This window comes from Catharus ustulatus, chromosome 10 (genome assembly GCF_009819885.2).
Source record: "Catharus ustulatus isolate bCatUst1 chromosome 10, bCatUst1.pri.v2, whole genome shotgun sequence".
Lineage (NCBI taxonomy): Eukaryota > Metazoa > Chordata > Aves > Passeriformes > Turdidae > Catharus > Catharus ustulatus.
In genome coordinates, this window is record NC_046230.1 from 12,565,614 (window position 1) to 12,578,024 (window position 12,411).

At 39.3% G+C, this 12,411-nt stretch overlaps 1 long non-coding RNA gene across 3 annotated transcripts in view; it reads left to right on the forward strand.

The window, feature by feature from the left end:
- The window catches only part of LOC117000981, a 31,337-nt gene extending 21,655 nt beyond the window's left edge, over window positions 1–9,682 (forward strand). For all 3 annotated transcript variants that reach the window (XR_004418885.2, XR_004418883.2, XR_004418887.2), the window contains one exon: window positions 6,292–9,682. This is a non-coding gene — a long non-coding RNA (uncharacterized LOC117000981). The remainder of the gene's footprint in view (window positions 1–6,291) is intronic.
- The last annotated feature ends 2,729 nt before the right edge of the window (window positions 9,683–12,411 follow it).

Genomic DNA, 12,411 nt, shown 5'->3' on the forward strand with positions numbered 1-12,411 from the left:
TGAGACTTTTTGATTTTCCCTCACAGCAGACTCTTTCTTATGTTCAGGAAACCTTTGTTTCTTTATTCATAGCTGCCTACATAAACTCTTGAGTTGTGATTTATGCCATTATGTTAATACCCCTTTCAGCTTAAAATACTGCTCTGAATTTGTCTTAATTTTCTGTTAAAGGTTACACTGACAAAGGCTAATAAAACACATGGAGCATTATTTGTATTTACTTACAAAGCCTCAGTATCCAGGACGACATCATCACTTCTGTAAAGTATTATCCCATAAAGTTCATTTTGAAAGTGAATGCCATATCTCATTTTACTATGACATGCAAACAGCCTATCTGTCTAAGCCTTTACAGCACATCCATCACACCAGAAGTGTGCTGGTGCCAGTGAATCAAAAGCTACAGCAGCAGTTAACAAGAAGTGTGCTAATTAATGGCTCAAACAGAAAGTTTTAAGAGTGATTTTTCCAGACACTTCACTCAGAAGTGATTGAGAAGGAAATGCCTCTTTAAAATTTTTATATAATGTCACACTAAACGAACCATAAAGAAACAATATAGAAAATACATAGCTTGGAATTTATGAGAACATTTTACAACTATTAAGGACCATGTTTAAAGGTCTGGATTTTAAATGGAGCCAAGGGACCTTTGAAAGCAGATTTACCAGCAAGGTCATCTTTAAAAATGGAAAGGAGGAAAACCAAGCATCACAGTCAGGGACATAACAAAGCCTGGGACTGCTAGAAAAGAGACTCAGAATGGACACTGAAATGCTAAGAAATCATTATATAGTGAATATTCATTCAAATCCAAAAGAAATGTTGACTGCCAGTCACCAGTTAAATGAAAAATGGCATTGCAGCTCAGTTTTTTAGGAAAATGTCTTTTGGACCAGCCATCCTCACTAGTTATTTCAAACTGCTGCTGTTCACCAGCTTAGCTGGTGACATATTACTGCATCTCAGAACATACATCTCTTGTCTCCTGAGAAAACAGTTGTCAAAACTTTTTTTTCCTTTCATGACATATGGAAAGAAATTCTTCATGCATACTGAAACCATTTTTCTTTCTCTGAAGCAGTTTCAGTCATATGATGTATGATATAATGTAAAGTCAAGTTCCAAAATACAAACTTAGAACAAAAAAACTAAAAAATTTGAAATATATCTATTTTTTCTAATATCCTTTCTCCCATTATTTATCAACAAATTCAATTCCTGTGAAATGGGTACCTCCTTTAAGAAGTAGAGTTGATGTCAATAAGACGATGTATTAACCTGGATTTGGATTGTCAGGCAACACTTCTTTCAAAGCTTTTTTTCAAACCAACTGGTAATAGAAATATGACCCATGTTGTGTAAAAATAAAGTCCTTTTTCTTTAAGTGAGGCAGTTAGCTCCCCACTCCTTCCAAGAAGACAAATTCCAAATCTTTTTTTGAAAAGGGATACCAAAAAATCTAACTATTCATATTTTTGGCTGTAAATATAAGGCCAAGCTCTTTCAGTATCTGAAATGGAAAGCAAAAATGAGGTGGCAGAAATAAACCTAGTTGAATTCTTGCATACTTTTGTTTCATAGCCTAAGCCCCTCCCAGCTCTGCAGATTGTCACACTTAGTAGGTGGCAATAATTTGAGTGGTGTCAAACACACACTGACCTTTTCCTGCCCCACAAATACTGACCTGTGCTTTTACAGGAGAGCTGGGCTGTTTGGGGAGCAGCTGCACACCTGGCAGGAGGGGCAGTGGGAGAACATCCCCTGCATTCACCATCTGCTGATCAGATCCACCGTGGCTGGGCAGCTCCCACTCTGCCCAGGGATGATTTGGAGGTGTCCTGCACCACTGAGTCTGCATTTTAACAACTGCTGCATGACCAGAAAGGTCTTCAGTTCTGCCTCTGAGTGAGGAGCTGAGTGGAGCTCAGACTGAGGAATTACCTCTGACCCTGGGGCTGCAGATTCTGAAACACTAATCTTAAAGAAATTAGGATTTTAGTTAAAAGTTAGAAGAAACTGGGCTTGAGATAGTTACCTGAAACTTAAATAATTGATTGCCTGTCAATTTATGTTTGCTTAGCTGTGCTTGCAATGGGAAAGGATGAAACTAGTAGTTAGGTCCAAAGAACACGAACAATTGCAACCAGAAACTCATTCTTTGCAAAACTAAAGTTGCCCCAAAAGCCATTTGTATTGTCATTAATACAAAAGGTCGGGGCGAGGAAGACTCGCCTTACTTCCTCCTTTTAAGACCCCTCCCCACAGAAACGACCCCAGACTTAATTCAAGAAGCCAACCACGCTGCTTAATAGCCATTCAAGCTAATTACCATAGGAAGCAGGGATGGGAGGGGCTGGTATTATGGATATGTGTTTGTTTAAACCTTTTGTCAATAAATAGACTCTGTGACCACCTGGAATTTTGCAGTGTGTATTAGGGGGCTACCCCACGCTGCTGCCCAGTGCTGAATAAACATACCCTTTCTAACTTTAAATTGTTAGAGAGTCTTTTGTCTGTCACAGTTGAGTATCAGTCTTGGACCAATACTCATATTTTGGTAACCCAATTCCCAGCCTGGCTTGGCAGGTCTCTGCCCTGGGGAGGGGGGCAGTGGGCAGCAGGTGAGGCAGAGCCCTGAGCTCTGCCCTGCCAGCGGGGAGAGGGACAGGGCAGGGCACTGCCACTCTGGGCAGCTGGGCAGGCTGAGAGCACCCTGTTGCCTCCAAGGAGCTGGCAAAGGAGTGAGCAAAGCTTGCCAGAGATCCCTGTCCCTTCTTTTCTTGCACAGCCCTGGGAAATAACATTTTCCTAGCTGCTAAGATAATTCGCTACTTGAAATCTCAGTAGCCTTTACCTTTGACAAAGACATTCGTATTGAAGTTTTTACAAAATAATTCTAGTCTATTCCTTGCACTCTGAAGAGCACCATTTCATTCACAGCTACTGCAAATGTATCCAGATCAGAGCTGGAAGGTAATTAGCAGTGATAACTGTCTGCCACCTTTTCCTTATCTGACATTTTCAAGCTCTGTAAATTAGAAGTGTCTAACGCTAATAACTTATTTATTTTTATATACCATTGAACTTGCCTGTCATTTTTCGTTATCAGTTCTTAAAGAAAACACTTTAGAACTGGAGTCTTGTAAAATTTCAGCCTGGAGCAGACTACACCAAAGTTAATGAGCCATGAAAAATAAGACTTAGCTTGAGAAGGCTGTTAATACAATTCTTCAGCTGTAGCCTGTACTGGCAGGCCACGTTCAGTTAAAATAGATACTTCAATTAATCTTTTCTTGGAAATTGAGAAAATAACCTATAGGGCTTCATTTAAAAGTTAAAAAAAAAAAGGAAAAAAAAAAAAAGAAAGACAAAGTGCGAGTTTTTCTCCTGGGTTTTAGTGGGTTTGTGGCAGGAGGACGAGGAGAGCAGTGCCAGCTGGAGGGAGAGCTCCTGGTGCAGGGCAGCGGGAGGTGGGAGCCTGGGCTCTGTGCTGCCCATTTTGCTTTGCTCACCCCTGTCCCCTGTGCTCCTCGCTGGCCCTAGCAGGGCAGGGGTGAAGCACAGAAAGCTCCCCTGCCCTGCAGTGGTGTCACTTGGCCACAGCTGGCAGAGACTGGGGACAGTGCTGGTCAGGGCTGAGCTCCCTGCTGGGCTCCAGCTGCCCCATCCCTGCCTCAGGCTGGCATTTACAGGGATTCAAACACAGTGCTATACCTGCCCATGTAGCCTGCAAAACGTTTCTCAACATTACACTTTGAAAACAATCTTGAAATACTCTTTTATATGTTCTATATCATATTTGGTATTGTCTTTTTTTTTTTTTTCTTACCTTATTGGAACAATATTAAACTATACCAGTTGTCTGGGGTTTGTATCATGATAACTTATATCTATGTATTTATAGGTTTTTTAAAGAAGAATAGCCTATAAATGTTCCAATTTAATAGAGGCTATTGTACAAATGCAAAGAAAGCAAAGAAATCTAACCCCCCATCCATTTTTTTTTTTTTTTTTGACAGGGTGAACCAATACAGTTAATTTGTAATAAGTTTTTTCTCAATTCAATTTAGCATTCAAAATTTTTTGACTTTCAGAGTTCTCTTTTTTTTTAAAAAGGATGTCTGGGGAAAAACAGAAAACAACCAATTGTCACTAAATTCACCATGTTGGCCTCTTTTTCCAAGTGTCATTTTCACTCAGGCTGCTTGGCAAGCTCATATGAGAAATGACAAAGAAAGTTCACAGAACTGTCACTTCTCTATTAAAATGAAATAGCCTCTCTTTTGCTGTCCTTCTTCACAATTTTCAGAATTTAATGTCGGTAAATGAGTGGCACACCAGTGGCATTTATAAATTCAGTTCATTTTGCTCTATCTAGAAAACAGAAATGGAACTTTGCACCTTCTGTGTGTTTTCTTGATATCAGATATTCAGCAAACTATCTGACTACATGAAGAAGCATTTATCAAACTAAACATGCTATCTATATGTAAACACCCCTACCTGTTGCAGAGATTACTTTTATATCCCCATTTTTCTCTAGTCTTGATGGTGTATTGTAGCACTCAAAGTCCTGATAAAAATGATTGGGTTCTGCTGACTACAGAATGGGAAATGACAAATAGATTGAAATCCACAGATTATTGTAAAAAAATAATTGCTTAACTTGCTACTGGGATTCTTACATATTTTCTTGCCACACAATGTCCATATTAAATAAATGGAATAGATAAGTGTCTCTCTGGCCCAAAACACCTGCTTTCAGCATTAGTGACCATAAACACTAGCACTCCATCGTAGTGGGTGAATGTTTGTATGAGATTCAGCACTGGACTTTGCAGATACCATCCTGGCTGCTGCCTGTCACCACCTGAGTGCCTGGGACCTCCTGGGCCATGAGAGTGCACATCTGGAGGTGTGGTGTAGTGAGAGTGGGTGCAGTTCTTTAACATGTGGAAAAGGAGAGCTCACACTCCAGACTAGGATAATTTCCTGCCCTGAGAGGCAGTGGAAAAGGCCCTGCAGAGGCAGGGCTGGGTGGTCAGTGTGTGCAGCTCCCTGTGCTGCAGGCAGGGCAGGGAATGGAGCCAGCACAGCCAGAGCAGCCCTGGGGTCACTCCCAGATCCCAGCTCCCCTCCCCTGCTGCACTCCCAGCACAGCACAGCCACATTTCTCAGCCTTATTTCAAATCTAGCTCACACAGTTACCACTCTGGGGTTTTAGAGACAGAGTGGACTGCTGGATTGCTCTGGCATTCTCAGTTCTGTTTTTCAAGCCCTCTTCTTTTTGGATCTTCGTTTCTGTCTCTGTCCCCCTTTGTTTCCCTGTCCCTGCCTGGGGCAGCCATCACCTAATTTTCTCTTGCACTCATTTCCCCATCTCCTTCAGTCATTATCACATTATACAGCTAAAAGGTGTTATCTGCCCCTTACCCACATCTGAAGGAATTATTAGAATCCTGTTCTGTGCCAGGCTGTTCATCACTGTGGGGGTGGATAGCAAAATGCCCCAGTGGGACTGTCTGGAGGTCCTTGTGACTGCCAACTCTCCTGTCACAATTTCCCACTGACACCCCCTTGCAGCCCTAAGCTACATTCCTGTTCCTGCTGAGAGCACAGGGTGCTCCTACCCTGTGGAGTCCTCCTGCATTGCCTGAACTCTCCCATCTCCCCTTGCTCGTTCATTTTGCTATCCAAGGTTTGCAGTGTGCTCTTAACTTCCTCTGCAAAGTCTGGCAACTTTCACTTCCTCACATCTTCTCCCTCAGCTGTTGCTTTGCCTAAATCTTCAACATTCAGATTACTTTGTTCTGCTTGCTCTTTTCTGCTCTACAAGAGGGGGTTACTTGTCCAACAATATCTCAACTACTAATTTTCACATATCCCTGGGATACAGTTTTCAGACAATTTTTTGCCTTTATTTTAAAAATAACATCAATTCAGCTTGCTTTTATTGACTGTTTCTCTTCTATTGACTTTCTATCTAAAAGCTTGGCCTTTTGAAAATAAAACTTAGTATTTGTTGATATTAACAAATACATAATTAATGTGGGAGCTTCTATCAGTTTCAAATTAATCCCTTCACCAAAATTCATGGCAGAATAAAAATACATCTTGCTTTGGAAATGCTGAAGTCTGTCACCTGTAACAAGCTGCACTGACTGGACCATTTTGACAATACCTGTTCTCCAGCCTGCATTTGAGCAGGTATATTATTTTCTGATGTTAGAGATCCCAGCAGTATTTATCTCCCTAGTAAAATGTCTTTTCATCTTTATCTCTTTCCAGTTCACTTGAGCAGAGGAGAGTCATAACAAGCAAAGGATTTAGGACAGATGCACCCTTCAACACCAACAGAAATTAATCTACAGTAATTCTCCACGTGCCTTGGCTCCAGACTCAGCTTTCACCAGCTTTCCAAGCAGTGCCTGCCCCCAGCCCATGTCTGAGCCAGGGCTTGGCTGCTGCTGCTGCAGTGTCTGACTCATCCTGCAGCAGAAACTCCAGTGACTGTTCCATTCTCCTCAGGGGGTTTTAATCTTTTGATACTAAACAAACATTGTCACTGTTCCTTTTGCCTTAAACCCAATAGTGTGGCATTACAGCTAAGTAGCTCACGTTTCCTGGTGCTGAACAATAATATTTTTTATATCAAGAAGTGCCCTTTGTAATACTGCATGCAGTCAGTGCAGCATTCTGAATATTTTCTGAGTTCTTGGAAAACTCTTGTGTTTAAGATGTATAGAAGGGTTTTTTTGATTTAAGAAAGTGCAGTGACAGATTCTGCTGGATCAGATCTCTCTTATGTACCTTCTGTTACTGCTCAAGTAAGGCAGATGAATGAAAGATGGGGACTCTTCTTCTTGCCAGCTATTCTAGAATTTCTTGAGTCCATGTTCTTTTAGGGAAAAGTTGGATGAATTTTCAATACTAGAATTTCTGCAGTATTGTGCTTGTGGGTGCAGACAATTCTTTTTCATACCAAGCAGAAAGACAAATGAAAATAGCACTTTTGCTGTTCTTCTGTCTGTAAAAGTGATTTTCCTGTTGGTTCTATTCTTCAGCTATTGAGATGGAAAACTAAATTCTGGAATTTTGCAACCTAAATCCATTGACATTAGTAGCAAAATGTGCAGTCAAATTAGCAGAGGGAAGAGTTCCCCTGAAGAGTATGAGAGGGTCCAACTTTGTACCAGTTTGGTTCTCATTCTGTGGAGTACAAAGTAGAAAATAATATCTAGGGATAGTTAGGAGCATATCAATATAAACATCAGGAAAATGAGTCTAGGCAAGAGGCAGATCTGCCAGGACCATCTCCAACCATTCTAAAGTTTATCTGTGATGCAATAATTGACCTGGCTCTGTTTCATGAGCTCTAGCTCAAAACCACCTTGGTACTTGAGGGCTGAGAAATGGAAATTATGATAAATATGTGTCCAGAGAAGGGCCGAAAATTACAAGACAGTGAATTTGATATCTATACCTGAAAAATCATTCAGAAGTACAAGAAAAATTGAAATAGATAAACCGTAACATAAATGAATCCTCATTCCTTGTTTGTTTTGAAGGAGACAAAAAGTCTGTGATAAAGAAGATCCACTTAATATAATATATCTGGCTTTCCAAAGGGCTCTCAAAATCAGCCATGCCAAAAGAGAAAGATAAAAGAGCAGAAAACAGAGAGTAGGAGCAGAAGTTTAAGATTCACTAAAGAAATACAAAAAACCCTTTGAGATGGGCAACTGGTCATTTAGATGGCAGATAACAATTCTACAAAATAAATGTAAAATGATATAGATGAGGGAAAGAGAAATCATCATTTCACATATACCATGGTGTGTTATAAATTGTGGCAGACTGCATCTTGCACAGTAATACATAGACCATGAGAACATCAGCTCAGAGAATAGAAAAATAAAGAGAAATGTTAGGAATTATTAAGAACAGGGGAGGAAAAAAAGAAAACTTTCTCTAGCTGAGGTAGTTTCTGATTTCATGTTTGGTCTGTCTTAGACATCTCTTTTCTCGTTGCTTGAGACAGCATACCATGACTTTGGTTTTACCCAGCCGTTTTAAAGCTTTTACTGACCTGCCTTAGTATATTTAGCAATTTATTCACTAAAAAGCATATTTTATAAATAACAGAACTAAGCCTAATTATCTTGTTTTCATTTTAAGTATGTATGTGTATATATATATATATATATACACACACACACGTATATATGTTTCACTTTTCTAATCCTAAATTTGCAATGTTGTCTTTATTCCATTTTATATCCTGTATTCATAGCTCCTTACAAGCTCCTAAGCTGTTCCTCAAGACCATGACTCTTACTAGGAAGATGAAGGAACATTAAATCAACCAAACTGAACATAATTTGACTGGCAGCTTGCCTCAAATACTATTTTTCTCCTTGTCCACCCTTTTGATTTTACAACAGAAGTTTCTCTGAAGCAGCACTTACATTATGATGCCTTCCCTGACACAGGTTAATTACTATTTGTTTTAATTATTCTTTACTCAGCTTCAGAAGAGCTGTCAAAATACACCTTCCTGATTATATATTTTACAATAGGACTGGAATGAAGACTGGACCATTGAAGCAGTACTAAAATTAACCAAACCAGTATTTTTAGGTTAAGCTAGTTTTTCTCATCAGCTGCTTTGGAAGAAATTGGCACAGCATAATTGCATTGCACACATCTTTTGCAAATATGCCAAGAAAAGCTTAATGAGACAAATAATTAAAATAAAGTTTGATAGGTGAAACATGCAAGCATATAACAATTCATAAAAAATAATTTCTTTCTTTTAGATGCAAAGCATACACAAAATGGAGCTCCTTTGAGTACTGTCCTCCTTCTGATTTTAATATGCTAAGCTAAAAATTAAACAAATTGAAAAATTGGTACAAAATTATGTCCTAGTCTGGAAAATTTCTTCATCATTGTGCTATAAGTTGCCGAAGAACATTATCTGTAAAATAAATCAGGGTCTATCTTGGATCTTACCAAGTTATTCTCTGTCTGCCCCTGGCTTTTGATATATATTATTTTCTTTTGGCTTATGCTGCTCTCAGTGAGGGACAGCTTTTCTCTAACTTGCCTCTTGCCCTCTGCTCTTGAATGAATCAGTTTTACCTTGTCAAAGCTCACATGCCTCTAGGAGTGCACAGTTTCATCTGAAATGGGTGCAGACCCAACAGGAAGCTCCATCACTATTTCAGGCTAATCTAGATCTGATGGCGTGGTCTTTCAAATTAGGCATAGAAATAAATTGTTTTATTACTTGTTTGGATCCCTCAGAATCAAACTCAAGGCTACTCTTTGGATCTCCTTTCTCACAATCAAAACCATCCATCATGTAAATTAAACTAGTCTCAGCATTGCCAAGGAAAGCAGAGCTCCCCTCAGAGTTTTTGGGTACCCACCTTTTGCTGGTGAGGTGAATGCACGGAGCTGCTGTGTCTGCAGGGTGCTGGGGTCTCCCAGTGCACAGCTCCCAGTGCCTTCTGCCTTGGGGCAATGGGTGGTTTTGCACAAATAATCCTATAGTTACCAAAAAGTCTTTGTGATATGTCTGAAAACTGCTCACAGGGGTCTAACATGAAACACAATTCTGGCTTAAGAATGCAAGGCAAAATGATATCAAAATAAATGCTCAACATGGCAAATCTTTTCAGTGCATAGTTTGCATTTTTCATCCTACAGAGCTAAAGAGAGGCCAGTGCCACCTACACAGCTGAATTTGAAACTTATATTTCCCAGAAAAAGCAAACATACCACTGACTTTCATGATTACTGTTCTAACATATTTCTTAAATGGAGTGTAATACATGCAAGCTTTCCTAATATTTTTTCTGTAAGAGAATTTTGGGAGCTATTTTTGTTCTCATATACCTCTCTCAGTACTCACTAATATTAGACTGTAACATTTTGTAAGAGAGCTCAAACTAACCCAGAAAGAAAGTCTGCAGAAAGGGCAGTAAGTGTTTGCAAATGCTCCTCTTGCCTTTCTTCCTGAGGACTGTAGGTGAGCAAACACAGGTAATTGAGCTTGCCAATCCCCAGCTGTTTATTCCCAATTACTAGGTTTACCCCAACGAGGTTCCTTTTCAACTTTATGTTACTCTGAATCTCAAGCAGAGAAGAAAAATCCTTTTTAACAAAGTAATGTGTTTGTGGAACAGGGCTTAACACTGAGGCTGGAACTGTTTGATGGCAGGATGAATCCTACATTCCTCTGCTCCCCACCTTTCCTTAGCACAGTAGTGCTTATTCTAGAATAGAAAAGGTAGTACTTTTCTGCAATTTTTTAGTCAACATTTTGTGGTTGTTCTCAGTCTGTGATTTGGGGGCCTTCTCCCTGGAATTTGGCCATTCCAGTGACACTTTGTAATTTGCTTTGTTCAGAGAAAATTTTCAGCCACACAAGTAACATAAAGCAAAGAATACAGAATACAAAAATAAATGTTCTTCCAAGCAGTGAGGTGTTTATATAGAAGGCTTGCAGAGAAGTGATGTCATTATGGGAGGAATGAAAATATCCTGTGGACCTCTATTGGCCACATACATTTAGCAAATAATGCTTCATGTTGTTTGGAACACCTATTCCAAAAGACAAAACCACACCAAAACTAGAAACTATTTTCCTGCAATTTTCTGGACCTCTAAAATGTAAAATCTAAAATAAAGTGAGTAGAAAACTGTCTGAACCTTCAGAAAAAAAAAAAAAAGGTATTACTTCAGTGCTTCTGTTGTTATATTGCCATCTCTTACTACAAAATTCCAGTTCTATTTCATTTCAGGACATAGGATCTTCACATTTCTGATTTTTCTGCCATCTATTTACTGTGTCATATTTATCATTTATGGGCACCTGCATTCCAGGCAGAAATGCTGCCTGGGGTATGTAGTATGTGGCATTTCTAATCTTTGCCAGCTTAACCAAAGCATTTCCTTTTTATGAGCAATTGCTCAACAGGGATTGAAGTGTGCAAAGAAATATCAATACTTGTAGGTAAAACCGTTTTCCACCTTGCCTGTTTTTATGGCTGCCATAGATCAGATTTTCCTATGTTCCTGTAGGAACTGTCTTCTACCAAATCCCTGCTCAGACAGAGTGGAAAATGGAGACCCACCCACAGTGATGACAGCTAAATGAATATGCACTACAATGCAAATAGCTCCACATGTTAACTGGAACAAAATAAATTATTCCTATATGTGCCAAGACATTTTCAGGCAGGTTTTACCACTTTAGCAGAATAAACCCAGTCACTCCTTTGATGTTTCTTCAAGTATGGAAAAGAAAGTTCTCCGTAGTACCCTCACAGGATTTTGTATGGAAGTCCCATTGTGACCAAGGCTAAAGAAAGGAGAAAAGGTCAGCAGCAGCCAAGGTTCAGCTACCACTGGAAATCAGGGGGCCCCTCTGGGAAGTACGAGATATTTATTGGAGCATTGTGTTCCCATCAGTGGACAGCATTCCTAGTAATGCCAATATATTATCACCAGGGATTGGGCTCATTGGTTTCCCTCACTTTCAAAAACATAAAAATAGAAGTGGAAGCCCTTCCTATAATAAGAATGTGATTTGTGTCATTCTTTTAATTTTTCATAAATTTTTGTTATATAAATTTCATCATTTTTGTTGAGAGAAAGCAAAAACCAGGAACATGTGCACATATAAGAAATAAGAAACTTTTAAAAAATTTAAATTATGTGTAAATAAAAAAAAAAACTACTACAACTCTTTCAAATTTTTTCCCCTAGTACTTTTCATGTTTTTCCTCCTGGGAAGTTATGATTGAAACATTTATTTTACTCACTCCTTCCTACTAATTTCAAATTCGAAAAAAAAAAAATTAAATTGTGTTCTTGTAAATAGAGGAGATTTTTATGCAGAAAGTTCCTAGAAAATTGAAAGAGCCCTGTGCTGGCTTGTTCGATATCCTGCACAATAGCCTGAAAGAAAGACTTGCATGGTGGGAGGACTTCCATTACACTCTCACAACAGAGAGACCATCAACATTGCAGCAACTCGCAGGATCTATGTTAATAGAATTGTGGCCCAAGGTTTCACAGAAAACCATTTATTAGAGCTGCTCTGCCATACAGTTAAAAATTTAACAGGAAACAGGGGTGTCTTCATTTCCATGGGTTTCCACATATGAAATGAATGACCTTAGAGGCCCCACTGTTTACTCCAAGACTGGGTGCATCCAACTTTAAGTGTCACTGTTCTGTTGGCATCACTTGAACCACAGCTCTCCTGAATTCAGCATTCTCCTGAGGAGGTCAATTGACTTTATAATTGTGTCTGAGAGCATCTCAGAAACTATTGACAAGGCAAAAAAAATATGGCAATACCTGAGTGTGAGAAGTGAGATGTAAGAAAGGAAA